At 46.7% G+C, this 16,566-nt stretch overlaps 1 pseudogene; it reads left to right on the forward strand.

The window, feature by feature from the left end:
• The first annotated feature begins 13,262 nt into the window (after positions 1 to 13,262).
• On the forward strand, positions 13,263 to 15,066 carry LOC112588995 (putative nuclease HARBI1; annotated as a pseudogene).
• Positions 15,067 to 16,566: the final 1,500 nt, after the last annotated feature.

The raw sequence follows: 16,566 nt of genomic DNA on the forward strand, positions 1-16,566 counted from the left end.
TACGTCACGGTCAACGATTGTCCGACCAGCACATCGTACACCCGTCGGTCCAGATCGTGTCGCTGAGAATACTGTATCATACCGAACATCGTGGACAGGACGATCGGTCGTTCGTACGGTTCGATCGCCTCGCGCCATCGATCTCTGTCGAACAGCAGTTCGTACAATTGCGTGGTCTCGGGATTGCGCCCGATCTGCGACACCATATTCCACAGCTCGTCGAAGATGATCGGCGACAGGTTCCATATGTCTACCATAAGTTCGCGCGCGCTCTCCACCATAGAGCGCAACCATACGACCTCCGCCATGAGTTCACCGTCACGCGGAGACGACGACGATGCGGTAGTGGCGACCGCGTTTACCGCCGACGATCTCGTCGCGCGACCGATCGACGATGGCAACGCGGGCTCGTCCCCGCTCGAGTCCGCGTCGTCCCGATTGGCAAGCTCGCGATCGGTGCTGATTTCGCCGCCGAACAGAGACGCCAATACATCCATGGTTAAGACAACGTAGCACGCGATTGATGCGGAAACAACGGATGATCGCGAGGGCGCGAAACGTCGCTCCGTGAGAACCAGACCGGACGGCGCGGTACGAAAACGACGACGTCGTTGTTACACGCTGTTCGACGGATCGATTCGATGTCTCAAGTGTTGCCTGCTGATTAAAACTCGCCTGTCGTGCACTTACTACAGATCGTCCAGAACGCGAATCGCGATCGGTCGAAAGATGCCATGGCTGTCGATCAGAGTGACGCCATCGCCGTTGTCCGCCGGTCAAACGGCTACGGACTTTCACAAGAATAACGCGGATCTTCGGGTCACCGCTCATTGGTCGAAATTATTCCCTTTTCCCCACCGTACAAACGTTCAATGTGAACGGAGAAACGTGTATAAATAATAGTATCGAATGCGGCGCGCCTCAGTGCGTCAACCGACGCTTTTCGACGCGGAAGGGGTGTCGGTTGTTGTCGCGACATACGCACGATGAAATTTTTTTTCAGAGCAACATTCGAAAGTGCTGTCGAATGTCGAGTCGCGATTATGTGCCGATCGGAGCAGTGTTCGAATATGGTGCGATGAGAAGAGAGAAGGTGCGTGTAGAGAAGGTACGTGTTTTTCCAGTTGAACAAATTCGAACAGTGGTGAGTGGGTCATGCGCGCAATTTGCTTTACCGATGGTTCAATAGTGTTAATCGAAACGAACGCATCGTACAAGTTTTGCGGCGAATGTCCGAGATGTCGCTGTCCACGAATCATAATTGGGCGCAAACCGACCGAATCGAACGGGCCTCGGTATCGCGATCGTGCGGACGAACGAGATTCGTTGTTTCTCCTCTAAAGTCAACGATACAATACGTCGAAACGCGCCGTATCGTTCGTCGTGGGGCGTAACGGACGCTTCGACAAGATCGCTATAGGTGGTTTTGCTGTAAGACGATGACTCGGACCATCCACTACCACCTCCTAATGGGTACTGATTGGCGTCACGTCCACGCGAGGTACATACGCGAGCGATCGCGCGCGGCGCGCGAGGACCCGACTCGATTCGAACGAAATCGCGAGACGCTCGGGACAGATCGCGTCAGTTTCATCGCGATGTGTACGAGGCCACGACGTTTCCAGATCGTGGCATCACCGATGCGTCGCGATATCCGTCGTTGCCACGATCGCTCGACGACGATGAACCAAGCGTTTCGCCGCTCGAACTCGAGACCGAGCCGTTCGATTCGTCACGATAATCCGAGCGTTCCCGCATCGACGTCGACGACCGATTGCTACCGCGACGTTTCACCGACGCTCGATCGATCGAGACGTTGCTGTTCAAAACACCAGTCACTCTATCGCGCAGTGTGCGACGCGTGCGTTCGTCGGATGGCGTGGTGATTTTGCTAGCTGATGAGATCGGCAACAAAGCCACGGAGGAGCGATACAGTGGTGTCGGCGGCGACAAAGACACGAAGAAGGGTGCCGATGGTGGAAACGTCGATACCTCCTCCGAGGAGTACGTCAACCCGATCGCGCTTATCGAACCACTGACCGCGGAGCCGACGAATCTGCGCGCTTACGCGCTTCTGCCCGAGGACGTGAAGTTCGCGCGCGGCGACGGAACCGGCCTGTACGACGACTGGCTCTCGTCCGAACGTTCGTATGTGGCGATGTACGCGTTTCAACACGAGGTGCTGCGCTACGTCGCTATCGAATCGAACAACGAGAGCGACAAGATCGACTCGTACGTTCGCGCGATGTCGATTCTATGCGATTTCGCACGGAGATTCCTCTCCGCGGTAACGGCGACCGCGCAAGTCACTTTCGCGCGTACGAAGGCTCGCGGAATAGGAGCGCGATCGTAATGGCCGTTCGGTGGAGGGCGCAGAGTCGACGGCATAGCTATGTTCGACGACCCGATCGATTGGTGCGTGTTCGCGACCACAACGGCGGCGCATTTCGCTCAGTGTCTGTACTTTGCGCGCGCTCGCAGCGTTCGCGATCCGGCGAATCCGCGCTAATGCGTGCGTCTCGTGGCGCGCGAACCCTTCGCTACGATAGGTCGCGTTGAAGACGAGGTTGATCCGATCACTGCGTACAGACTGTGCAACACGTGGATACTCACGCGCGTCGCTGATGGCGACTGCGAATGGACATGAAACGCCAATTACGCGTTGCTTCGTCGAGGGACGTGAGATCGCCGCGCCGGCGACGCACAGTGGTTCGAAATACAAAATTTATGAAAAAAATATTTATTTGATAAATATTGTAAATCTATTAACACTTTATCATTTATTACTATAAAAGTAGGGAATTAAATGCATTAACTTGAAAAATAATAATTCTTTTTAAAAATAATATCGCATATTTAACTTAACTATGACATATAAGATATATTACTATTACTATTATCATAATAACTAAATTATTCTTATCTTTTTAACGTTTCATTATACTTTTATCATTTTATTAAAAAATATGTTTTTTATTAATTATTTTCTTCTGAACTCTCAGTTTCATATGAGGACTCAGATTTTTCTTTCAATTCTTTTATTTCATTTGAAGATATATTAATTCATTTTAAAACTTCAAAATTTAGTGAAAATTTCTTATATTGTTTTATATGGCTGCATGAACTTAAATATGGGTCCGAACTAAGTATTCACCTACAACATAAATCTTCATTTGTATTTAAATAAGAACATTTTCTTGTATGATGTTCGCGATAATATCTAATATGTTTATTTTTAGCTTCTTGAGCTTCTTCAGAGAGTTCTGCTATGGGAAGAACAAAATGCTTAATCATCATGGATTCGTGAATAAGGATTTTGTGTACCGAAATAGGCATATAACACGATATTAGCGCGCGTCGGCATCGAAAAATTATTGTTACTTGAAAAGTTGCAAATAACTGCAGCCAAATTAAAGTTACCTATTTTCTTTGAACATTATATTAAATATTTATAATAACTTTTTTCGTTCTTAAGCGTTCCTTCATTTCGTACGGAAAATTTAATTCGAAAATTGTTCAAGTTTTAAGTACTCTTATTATGTATAATGTTGTAATGCATTTAATAATAATTGATGTGTTTCAAGCACGTAATTTTATACATTGAGGTATACTTATAAACATTTATAAACCGCGTTACTACATTTTAATAATAAAAAATGATATCAAATTTTAAAAAGTTCGAATTTCAGTAGTAAAATTGAGCACTTAACTTAGCTATAAAATGTTAAATACTTTATGTCCAATAAAACGTTTTAAATAAGTCCTCGGAAAAGGGCGTGTAGTTCAGTTGATAGCTTATCAATGAAAGAACATAACATAAAAATTTCGAAGCTTTAGAACAAAGTCGGAAATTTGATTATTTTTCGCGTTTTTCGCCGTTCGGACCATTGTGCGACGGTACGCTGCGCTCGGTGATACGTCAGTGGCTGTATTACGAGCCTTCACCGATCAACTCGGTGGTGCATTTGCGCGATCAACGGCTCAGAGAATCGGACGGAAGAGGTACAGCAGCGACGTCGTCGCGTCGAACGATTCGTATAAGAACGACCGTTGAATTGATGTCCGTTTTGCTGAATATATTCACGAAGCAGACTCACTTGCTGATCGACGATGATCGTGGGTCCGAACACCGAGAAACGTTGAGTCTGTCGATGAAGAACTGGGGCGCGACATTGTGTTTTGGCTGTCGCGCATAATGCCGATGCTGTGCGAATCGTTCGACTTTCACTTGTGTTCAATTCTGCACATTCGCACTTTGGACACGCGGACGCTCGATGATCGATGCGAGTCCCCGAGTTGGTTGAGCGGATTCGTTATCGCGACGAGACGAACGTCGTCGTTCGCGAGCGGATGCGTGCATTGCGCGCTGTCGTACGTTCCTCGTAATACGGCGCCCGCTCTGATCGCCGGGGTTCAACGTTGGCGCGAGCGACAACGGCCGGTCGTGCTATCTACGCTACGATTGTTCTTTTCATTGTATCCGTCGCCCTTGTGCGTGAACGCGTGATACTGAGCGATCTGTTGTCGCGCGACGCAGCGAAACATCGACCGCATGGGATCGAATGTTTCTTCAGGGATGGCGAAAGCTCGCTCACAGTGGTCGTTACGTCGTGCTGCGTGTCTTCGTCGACTTCTAAACCGTGGTGCATCGACAACAGTGTGTCGACGGTCGAGGCGATTCTCACGGTGCACGTCGATGTGTTCGATCGCTTGAATCACGATGACTACGGCGGCATACAACTGGTGATGGTGGCCCCCCTACGAGCTTTGGGAGAGCGTGTTGTACCGGCTCGAACATATATTGCCGTTGTTCCATCGACGTGTCTCTTTTCGCGTGACATCTCGTTCGGAATTGCCCGCGGAAGAGGAGGATGAAGAGGAATACGATCGGGAGGAAGAGACATTCGAATGAGTCTGTTTGCGTACGAAATTGTCGAATAAAAAAGTCGTCTCGACGCGATTGCGTTGAGACGTCCAAAAAAAACGGAACCGTTCTCTGGTGTATTCATTTTTCAGGCTAAGGTCATTCGCCGCACCTCTTCCATTTGTCATTTGTCCTCGGAATCAATCCGAATGTTAGGCGCATGTCGCGATCGTGGATATCCAGCGTCGAGACGAGCAATGCGCGCGGTCGATAAGCCGTCATCGTGTCGCTCATTCGGCCAATTCGGTTCCGTTTCGTGTTTGTTTTGTACTCTGCGCTCATAACTCACGTGCGGTCGATGAAGGAACACTTTTCGCGATCGGATAGACTCATGAGCGCAATGCCACGAACACCGACCGCGCGATCGCGCGAACGAAACGATCGCGCCGTTGATTTGATGGCGCGCGATATCGCTCCTAGGACGATGATTGATCCCGAGCGAAATTTGCCGCGAACATTCGGGCGCGCGTATATATTCGCCGGAGCATGCAACGGAGACGCGTCTTTCGCGATAGTGAGAACGATGAAGAGACCGTGACTCGACTCGAGAGAGGTTTCGGCCGATCGCGTCGTCGCCGCACACCTCGCTTCACGTATGTTCGTTCGAGCGAGCAGGAACGGTAAGGAACGGGGACCGAGAGTTCGCAAGAGAGAGACGCGTTTCATGAGGACCGCGATTTTCTTTATTGTCGCTCATTCGCGTGTTGTCACATAGTAGCTTGTCGTGTCACAGGTTGCAACATGTGCGTTGCGAACAAATGTTTGAGCGCTCTCAGGGGCGCAACGCGATCGAGGCGATTCGTCGGAAACGCGGACATATCGTACATTTGATAGCGCAGTAGTTCGTCGTGCGCCGGGCTCGTCGGGTAAATGGCCAAAAGATTGATAAAATTGTATTAGCGAGAGCGCGTTTTTCATCTATCGTTAGAGCGCCGCTGTTTCCGCGCACGATATCGCGCAGACCGTACGATACTCGAGCCGATGTAGCTCCTCGTGCGGACTCGTCACTGCCGGTGACTGCGTTGTCCTGAAGAGCCTGGAGAACGACCGTTTCGGCGTACAATGGAATTCGTTGATTATCCGAGTCCGCGGGGTCTACCTCGTCGATTCCCTCGTTGAACCAATAATGACGATTATTGTCGTGACGATGAACGGTCGACGACAATTGCGACACCAAACACGAATCGTCCTCGCAGGCGTAGCAGCGATGAGACTCCTCGTAATCGCGAATCAACAAATGGCGACGTTTCGATCCATTCGTCGCGAATATGTCAGATGAGGAAGTTCTTGTCGGATCGTTCGCGTATCGGCGATTGTCGGTGCGCTGTCAGGTCTAGATACGCCACGATGTCCGACAGGTCGTCCGGATCGGTCGATGCGAAGCCGTCCTCCACGGTCGACGGACGGAAGAGGTTCAATCGACGAGCGTATTCGCGAGAGTACTCGCGCACGTTGCGAACATCACGCGTGTGCAGTCTCTCGTCGATCAGACCAGCGTGAAAGTGATGCTCCGCCAGCGCCATGTGGTACGTCGTGAACACTAGCTACGATGTCTTCGACAAATGCCACGGATTCTTGTAGCGAAGTCCGCGCGAGAGCACCGCGTAATGCATAGCGTTCAACGATGTGATGCATATCATTGCTTGATACGCGAGACCGTATCTATAATGATTGGCCAGTACCTTATGCATCTGTACATCGTTCAACGTTTGCACGGTGTTCAGAGGAGCGAACAGACTCAACGGAGTCGCCATTACGACGTGTCCTTTTCACATAGCCGTTTTGTACGACGATCGAATCGTGTCGCACAATTTGACGAATTGATCGCAGTAACCTCCGACTCGTTGCACGTGATATTCCAACATATTCCATATCACGGTTACGGAAGAGCTCAGTATACTGTTCATCTCGCGCCACATTACGGAGTAGACACGATTGTTCCGTTCCTCCGGATCGTCCGTGGTGACAACGTCGTCGTGAACTTCCTCGTTGTGCGAGTCTCGCTCGAGATAGTCGAGAGTGCCGTTCGGTGCACGATTCGCGTCTCGCAATCGTCTGAGCGAGAACAGCTTCAGTGCTTCGGCGTGATCGAAATCGATGTAATTATATTTGCGCGCCGTGGCTATCGCGCGTTGCGGCACGTCGACGAAAAACGAAATGTCGCACAATCGCGGAAAGACGATTCGCCAGAATGAACGCTACGGTATCTCGCGCCAGACGCGTTTTACGCGTAATCTGCGTCGGTGAGTGACGATAGCGTCGATGACGTTTTCAGTCTTGAGTATTCAGCGTCTTCGAGCCCGGCGATTGCGTCGTCGTTACGATGTATCGGTTCGACTCGTCGCGAGAACTCTCGTTCCGCGCGAGAGCGATTCATCTCTGTAGCAACGTTGAACAACGACGTTTGGAACCATTTGTCGTAATCGTTCAGATGCTGCATTACGACGTCGTTGCTTTGAAGTCTCAGATTCGTTCGCGAGACCGCGACGATCGCGATTGGATCGTTTGGGCTCGTCGATTGAGTCGTCCGAGGATGCGCGACGCTCGTTGTCGATCATGGTCGACGCGTCGCGCTTGCGCGATGTTTCGACTTTGACGATGGTCGGTTCGTCGTCGGTTCTGATCGCTGTCGTCGGCTCGCTCGTAACACTTCAAACTCGGTTAAAAGAAGTGTCCAATAGGCGCATGGCTTCGTCCATGAAACGTTTGTTTGCAGCTCGGATGATACGACTTGTCGAAAACAATCAACGTCGCGATATATACAGGGTCCCATTTTAAGTGTCCATCCCAAATATCTCTTATTTTTGATTTTAGAGAAAAATGGTTCAGACATGTTTTGTATGGGTTCGAGGGGGCCATAAGATGATACCATTGATTTGACCTCGAAGAGTCATTTGAAGGTCACGTGAAGGTTACCTCAATTTTCTTAGATGGCACTAACTATTTTTTATTACATTTTCTGTGACGTGGCAGCCGGGGAGGCGCCCGTCACAGTGCGACCCTCGGTCCTTGGTTTGCGGGGGGGAAAACATCGCGCGAGAATTTCGGGGGGAAAGGAGCCGCCTTGGCCCCCCGTATTAAATAATGTTAGTGATAGGAGCGTGCAGCTGGAACGGTCCCGCGTCCCCGAGCTCTGTGCCCCTAGACCTCCTGTGCCGTCCATCGAGACCGGAGGAACCAGAGGGCGTCACCCATCGACCGGACCGCCACCTCAGGTGAATGCTCCACCTTCTATATATTACCGATTCCCGTATCGCCTTAAAAGATTCTCGCTGTCGTTCCTGTGTCCACAGGCCCGCAGGAATATCCGGCGAAACTGTCGTCGCTCCCGTGCTCGGAGCGTGATCGCTGGCTAGACAAAGCCGACTTAGGCGAAGAGACCGCGGGAGCGCGAGCGAGAAGAAGAACGCGCAAGAGTGAGACCGAGCACCCGTCCCGCGGATCGAAAACAAAGATCCGCGGAAGGATTCCCGGATGGGGAGATCCACCGAGGAGCGGGGAGAGACGGGTTGCTCGACACAACAAAGAAAAACGACTAGACACTTCTTTTGGGAAATAATAAAAGAGCAAACTCCCGTTTCGCTCCTTCTTCTTATCTTCTTCTTCGTGAGTCGATTACCGAGTACTGAAGATTGATTACCGCCGAAGACAAGAGTGTCGTTTACCGTGGGCTAGACAAAAAGGATAACGTGTACCGGGCGTGAGGGGGAGAGTTTGGTTGACCGCAGGAGTTTGGTGGCGTTTCACGCGCCCAGGGGGCTGCAGGGGGTGGCGAAATTGCGAAGGAGCGAGGAGAAGAAGGAGGTCGAAGAACCACACCGCCGGGAGGTTCCCGAATCTGTAAGACCTTCCACCTGCTTTATTGTTTCGGTGTTCCGTGCGTACCGTGTATCGTTTAGTTGTCGGCGAAGAGCAAAGTTCGAATTCGCGAGAGCAAAGCGGAGTGTACCATATCGAAGGGTCGGACCGTTCCGATTCCCGAAAGAATAAAAAGTGAGATAATCAAAACGCGCAGTACTATTCTTATGTTTTCCCGACTGAGTCCCGGATTCCCGATCGAACCCTCCCGTCTACCGACTTAAAATACCGAGGAGCTACCGGTCCCGTCGAATTCGCGTGTCTCGGCCCTTTGGTGGTGTTCCGTTTCGTGTTGGTGATCGGTGCAGTCCGCTGCACCTGGCGCCCAACCACTTTGTGAGAGTGTGAACGGCCGAGACGCGTGGACCGACGGCCGCTTGCCGACGGCGAGCGAAAATCGCGTCGCAATTCTTATAGCCGACCTCGAGAGCTTCCGAAAACACTATAACCAATGTTTTTTGGTGAAGTACTTTTCGAGTTATAAAGCTCCAAATTTACAAAATTTTGATAAAAATACAAAATATTTCGTAACACATTCACTTTCCGATAGTCTTATCTTACATGATCCAACCAGTCAAGGCAAGATCCGAGCATGATCCAATCAATCAAGGCAATATCTGAGCATGATTCAACCAGTCAAGGTAAGATTTTTTTTTGTGTACAATTACTTGAAGTGTTCAAAAACTTGGCCATTTACTTGTATGCATAGCTCTAGTCTATGGTGAAAGTCGTCCCTAACTTTTTCAAGAACAGCTACATTAATATTTCTGCAAGCCTGTCTGATCTGGTTTTTCATATTTTCAACGGTTGTAGGCTTTTGCGAATAAAAAATCTCTAATGTAGCCCCAGAAATAAAAATTTAGGGATGTCAAGTCGGGTGATCTTGGAGGCCATTCTTGAACTCGACTGCCCATACCAATCTATCTATTCGGGAACCTATTGTTTAAATATTGTGTAACAGCTCGAGATCTATGAGCCGGTGCTCCATCTTGCTGGAACCACATTCGTCTGAGTAAATCATTGTCGATATGTCTCAAGAGATTGGGCAGGTCATCTTGAATAAATCTTAGATAGATTGCCGCATTGAGATTTTCTTCAAAAAAATATGGACCAACAATAACATCTCCCAGGATGCCTGCCCAAATGTTAATCGACCACTGCCGTTGGAACTCTTGGCTTCTCTGCCAATGTGGATTAGCATCTGAATAATAATGGCAGTTATGTCTATTAACACCTTCTCTATTACAAAACGTGGCTTCATCAGAAAAAAGCGTATCAGCAATGAACCGGGGATTTTGTTGGATTTGATCTCGAGCTCAGTTACGAAAACGTACACGGGGTTGGTAGTCCCTTTCTTCCAATTGCTGAGTTAGATGAATGTGATATGGGTGAAACTTGTTGAGCTTGAGCACACGATTGGCTGTAGATTTAGATACAGCGTATTGCCTCTTAATTTGTCTCGTAGAGATTTGAGGATTCAAAGCAACGGCACCTATAACAGTCAATGATGTGACTTCATCAGGGCTCGATTTTCGCCGGTTTCTTCTAAGAATATCCTGTTCAGCTCTGTCGTAGAGTCTTTTTTATTACTTTCCTATCAGGATGACGTCTGTCTGGAAATCTTTGAGCATAAAACCTTTCTGCTGCCGAGTAATTATTCCTGACGTCACCCAAAATGCGAATCATGTCCACAATTTCATTTGGTGGATAAGCAGCCATAATTATAAATAAAGAAAGCGTCAAAAAACCAAAAATTCCTGTCTCATCAGAAAAAAGTCAATGGATAATAATATGCGTCTGTCTGAGACTTCGCCAAAATACCGACAGTTGCCGAAGTAAGAAATCTGAAACAAGCCTCTTGATATTTGTTTCATTAAAAGAATTGACAATTGCACTTTCACAATTGTTACAGTTCATGGATTATCAGGCAATACAGGATCTCGTCTTGACTGGCTGGATCATGCTCGGATCTTGCCTTGACTGGTAGGATCATGCTCGGATCTTGCCTTGACTGGTTGGATCATGTAAGATGAAACTATCGGAAAGTGAATGTTTTACGAAATATTTTGTATTTTTATCAAAATTTTGTAAATTTGGAGCTTTATAACTCGAAAAGTACTTCACCAAAAAACATTTGATTAAAGTGTTTTGGGAAACTCTCGAGGTCAGCTATAAGAATATGTGATAAAAAATAGGGGTTGCCATCTTAAGAAATTGAGGTAACCTTCACATGCCCTTCAAATGACTCTTCAAGATCAAATCAATGGTACCGTCTTATGACCCCCTCGAAACCATATAAAACGTGTCTGAACCATTTTTCTCTAAAATAAAAAATAATAGAGATTTGGGGTGGACACTAAAATGGGACACCCTGTATATGTATACCCAAACCCCTATGAGCTGAAACGATAACGATGCTGTCCCTCCCCTTCGTTGTCACCTCGGCGCGTATAGAGTTCAAAGTTCACGGTCTCCACGATACAACTCGCGCGATCATGTTTCGAGGTCGATTATGCTCACCTTCTGGACGAGAACATCAGCTATTGCACGTTGTCGCGCAGTACCTCGTTCAAATTGCACCGAATCATCGCGGCGTCCGACGAGCGACTGCGGGACATCGTATCGGTAATCGTTGTCACCGACGCGGTCATAACGACCGTCGACGTCGCGACATTCGCGTTCGCGTCTCTGAGAGCCACCGTTATCTCGATTACGTTTGATCGACGATCGTCGTCGCCCTCACGGTGCAATAATTCGCAATTGCCGATATCGCGGTATTCTATCGATCGAGGAGTCACCCGAGTCTCGTTCGATCGACGACGAGATATTTTTGTCGCCGCGGACATAAGTTCCTCGTTCAATGGCAAAATGTGAAATTGGTTCGCGCCGAACACCAGGACGGTCGTACCGTTTTGCGTCTCTCCGATCGACGTTTCTCTCGTCAAATCGCAATCGCGCGAGTCAACGCGTACATTCGCGCTGTACACACCGCAGCTGCTGAGTTTGCGATATTTCGCGTTCCAGGTGTGTTCTCGCGCGTAATCTTTCGTGGCCTGCGTCCCGTACCGTTGTACGATCTCGTTCAGACCAACCGTGAGCGCGAACGTCCAGATGTGCCACAGACACTTTGTCACGGTGCAACATTGATTCAGCACGCAATGAATAGCTCTCGCCGAATGAACGTCAGTGGACGCGTTCGGTAACATCGCGTGAAATTGCACGAATCGGGGCACCTCGAACAATCGCATGCTCGCGTCGGATGTGCCGTGTTGACCGAACGAATCCAACGTGCGCCCGACCCACCAGGTGTTCAAAACGCCCACGTAACTAATCTCGTACAACGTAGCGAGCGAGTGCCAGTCGCAACGGGCGTAGTTCACTTTCGCGCAATCGAATGACCCACCGCTGCGATCCTCCTCGACGTTCGGTCGAAACGCATCGATTTCATCCCGCGATGACGGCTCTCGATGTTCGTCGTAAATCCAGCGTACGTGATGTTCGAACGAAGCTGGCAGCGATCGATCGTCATCGCGCGCGATGGTGTGATCGTTGTGCACGTAGCAAAAGTCGCTCGCGTGTGTCTTGATGCGAGCTGATCGCGTTTGCTCGGCCAGTGGCATGAAATCGACGACGCGACGCAGCGATGATATTCCAGTTTCCGTGTGATGCAATCTCACGTACTAACGGGAGTCACGGCGTTTAAACGATACCATGGTGGACGCGATCAATCGTCGGGACAGCGGAGACGGCAGTCGCTACAATGCCGCAAATCCGACGGCGATGGCGCAGCAGACGATATCGCTGGAGCGAGCGGCGCGAGATTGTGCAGTAAGAACGCCGTATCGGTCGAGTCGACGTAGAGCACCACGCGTCGCTGGCGATTCGGATCGATCGAATTGTCGTCGTCGTGATAGAGAGCGCGATGTCCGATCGCTCCGTCGCTGATGCGCGGAAGAGCCGACAGCGCGTCGGTCAGAGTGACGTGATCCTTGCGAAAAACGTCTCGCACGAGCAGCAGTATCGCGCGGCCGCGCTATCGCGGATCGTTCGTAGTCGCGGCGACTCGTTCGTTCAAAGGCGAGCGTATCCACGAGATCGTGTTCACGGCTCCGTCGCGGTCGGACTCGATGTCGTCCAGCACCACGAAGTCGCACGACAACGCTACTCCGCAGCTGGAACAGCGTAGATACGAGTCATCCTATCGCACCATTAACGAATAATCACTCGTTCGCCACGGATCGTTTCGTGCGCGCTTTTTCTCGTTTGCTCTTGCGTCGACGAGACGAACGTGAATTTGCGAAATCGCGGATGCGCTAGGTATAAATGGGGGGCCCGTTCGTATCGTCCTCATTGATTACAAAGTCGTGACGCATGGCTCTTCTCACACTTCGTCACGACGTGTCGTTCATCGGTGAATCGCAACAACGATATTCGCAACGTCGCCGGTGCAGTGGCGCGCGAAAGCGATCGCATTCGAACTATGGAATACTTGCATCAATACACCAGTCACTACGATATTCAGGCTCGATCGCCGGACAATCTAGCGTTGACCGATCGACGATTGCTTCGAGTGGAAGGTGAAAGCAGACAAAAGGTGCGTTCGGGGAGTCGCTATTAGTGCTACCAACACAAATGCTACCAATACTGTTCGTGGAGTCAATAGCGCTATAGCGATAGTAAATTTCATGAACAGCACTATTGTAGCGTTAGCATTACTGCGTCAGAGCTGTTGTTTAATGGCTTCTTCGTTCTTTTTCGAATTAGGTAAAAAATTCGTTGTGTAATACGCAATTATCCTTGTGTTTGGAAAATCGATTTTATACTTTTTGTTAGCGCATAGTAGAAATGGAGGAACATCGACGAAAAGATTTGGTAACAATATTAACACTGCAAGTACGAGAGCTGATGGATGAATCATCAAGTAATAGCGATAATGAAGAAACAGTTTTGCAAAATATCTTAAATAAAAGGAAAAAAGTATCCAGAACGAATAATTATGTCGAAACAGTTGTGCCGGCATTGACAGGTGAAGACTTCAAGGCTCATTTTAGGTATTACTTAATACCCAGACAACACACGATATCCTGGATATCCTGAGGACGTTCTTTGGGTATAGGAATGTCTTCGGGAGATCTGTGTTGTATGGGATAAATAATAGATAAATATTCACATAAGGTCAATTCTCTTAAAAGAATCAAACTCTGTTGAAATATCGATGATACAGAATATAGTATAGTTGATTAGAGTAAAAAAATGCAATATCTAACTGATAAACAATAAAATGATTAATACATGATTTAGGATGTTTCCTAAAACTTTCGAACATCTTCTATCCATTATCGGACCAAAACTACAAAGAGGGACAAGAGGAACACCTACAATTTGCCCACGCAAGCAGTGTTTGTTGGTGTTATGGAAATTAGCAACACCTGATTCTTTCAGGTAAGGAATTAGCATAAAGTTCAGAATTCTGCTGAATGGGGATAATAATATTAGTTAACATTAAAGTTGTTTTTGTTTGACATGTAGGCAACAGAGATAAAGTAACATTTGTTGATTTGTGTCATTCATTAAAAGACAATATATATAATATATATAATTTTTTAATCCTCAGGTCAATTTCAGACCGATTTGATATAGGTAGAAGTACTGCGTTGTATATTACAAGACGTGTTGTAAGTGCAATTGTTGAACTGGCGCCTATTGTAATAAAGTAACCTACAAATGAAAGAGTTGATACAGTATAGGCAGGATTTCAACGTAACAGTATGGCTAGGATTTCAACGTAACAGTAGATTTCCGAAGGTCATTGGTGCTATTGATGGCACGCACATCAATATTCCAGCTCCCAAACATTATCCAGAAGCATATGTTAACCGCAAAGGTCATCATGCAATCCAACTTCAGGTAATATGCCTTTTTGCTTCAAAACTAGAATGCTCGATAGTCATTTGGAGTCTTTAAACTGTTCTTACTGTTGTCTTCTTTTTGCAGGCTATCTGTGACCACACTTACCCATTGTCAATTTACCCATTGTTATGTTGGACACGTTGGATCCGTACATGACCAACGAGTGTTTCGTCAGTCGGAAATACAATCCTATCTTGGAGATGTATCAAAATTCCCTCAAGACTGACATTTAATTGGGGATTTAGCGTACAAATTGCATGACAATTTGTTAACGCTATATCGAGACAATGGCCACTTGACAGAACGGCAACAAAATTACAACTTTTGTCATATATCAGCAAGAATGGCTATTGAAAGAACATTCGGGCTATTAAAATGACGTTTCCGTAGTCTTCGTACATTACTTGCAATAGATCGAGTAGACTTAATGCCGATGCATATTCTAGCCTGTTGTGTATTACACAATGTATGTTTAATGAGAGGTGATGATCTTAATTTAGAAGTGAATGACGATGAAGAGGAAATAGATTGTGTAATGGGTAATAATGAAAATGTACTTAATGCTGCTCATACTGGTGTTGCAAAGCGAGATCTAATCGCTCAAAGATTAGAAATAAGAAATGTATAATTAGTGTAATAAAATTTATTCAAAATAAAGAACGTACATATGTAGAATTGGTGAATATGTCTTATAACAAAACTCTATTTTTCACATTATAAATCTGATTTTAATAAAGTACTGTCATTTGATAGGTCAACTAAAATAAAGTTTCCATAGTATAGCATTAAAAGAATATTAATAAGTGAGACGTAGTGTTCTCATTCTAATTTAAAAATAAAAATAAATTGTAACATATAATTAATTAGCTAAATACTCTGTAGATATTGAAACCTATATTAAACTAAATATACTATCCGTATCACAGTTTCAATATCACATTGTAATATCAGAGAAGGCATATGGAATATTTCATGAATAATTGGTTCTGGACATAACGGTCGGTCTATGTATATCTACATCTTTTCTGTAAGTTTATCCAGTCTTTCCAACAGTTTATTTCCCATTGCGATCTTTTCTTGGTGTCTCTTATTTTTTCCGTCCTCGACAATTTTGCGATTTTGCATTAGCGTTTCCACAACATTGCTGACTTTACGTTTACGTACGTTTTACGTACCTAAAAGTACAAATATTTAATATAAATATCATAGCTTACTTCAATTTACAATGAGTAACACTTACGAGAAACTTCGCTACCAAATTGACAGCTAAAGACGCTACTGCTGCAGCTACTATTTGGTGATCCCGATTTTTCGAGATTCGAAGTTGTAGATCCTGTTGACAAAATGGTTGTCAATGGTGTCATATACGGTTTTTCGTTAAGAAGGCTTTCTATGACCTAAACAATTAATATTGCATGAAAAGTAGTACGAGTTTCCGCACAAGAATATCCGTCGCGTGTTATGTAACGTTAAATACCGACCATAAACTTATTCCTGTACTTAGGAATAAACTTTAAGTGAACGCACAAAGTAATCCTTAGACCTGATTGCACCAACGCGAGTTAATCTAATCGGTCGATTAAATTCACATCTGTCTAACGACGATGCGATTGGTCAGTTCCAATGGAGAAGTAGAATTTAATCGACCGATTTGATTAACTCGCGTTGATGTAATCGGACTTGAATGTAAGAAATGTAAATTTACTTGGTAATATTTCTATGTGCGCTTCTTATTTCCAGATCGTGCGTGATGGTCCTTCATTGTTTTGTGTGTTCGTTTCATCGTATTAATCCTCATCGTATTGGATGAGTGCAAAAGTTCGTGCGGAATTTCAATAGATGGAGTTATAAGCGTCGTGAAGTATTGTCATTAA

This window comes from Harpegnathos saltator, unplaced genomic scaffold (assembly GCF_003227715.2).
Source record: "Harpegnathos saltator strain DR-91 unplaced genomic scaffold, Hsal_v8.6 scaffold37, whole genome shotgun sequence".
Taxonomy (NCBI): Eukaryota; Metazoa; Arthropoda; class Insecta; order Hymenoptera; family Formicidae; genus Harpegnathos; species Harpegnathos saltator.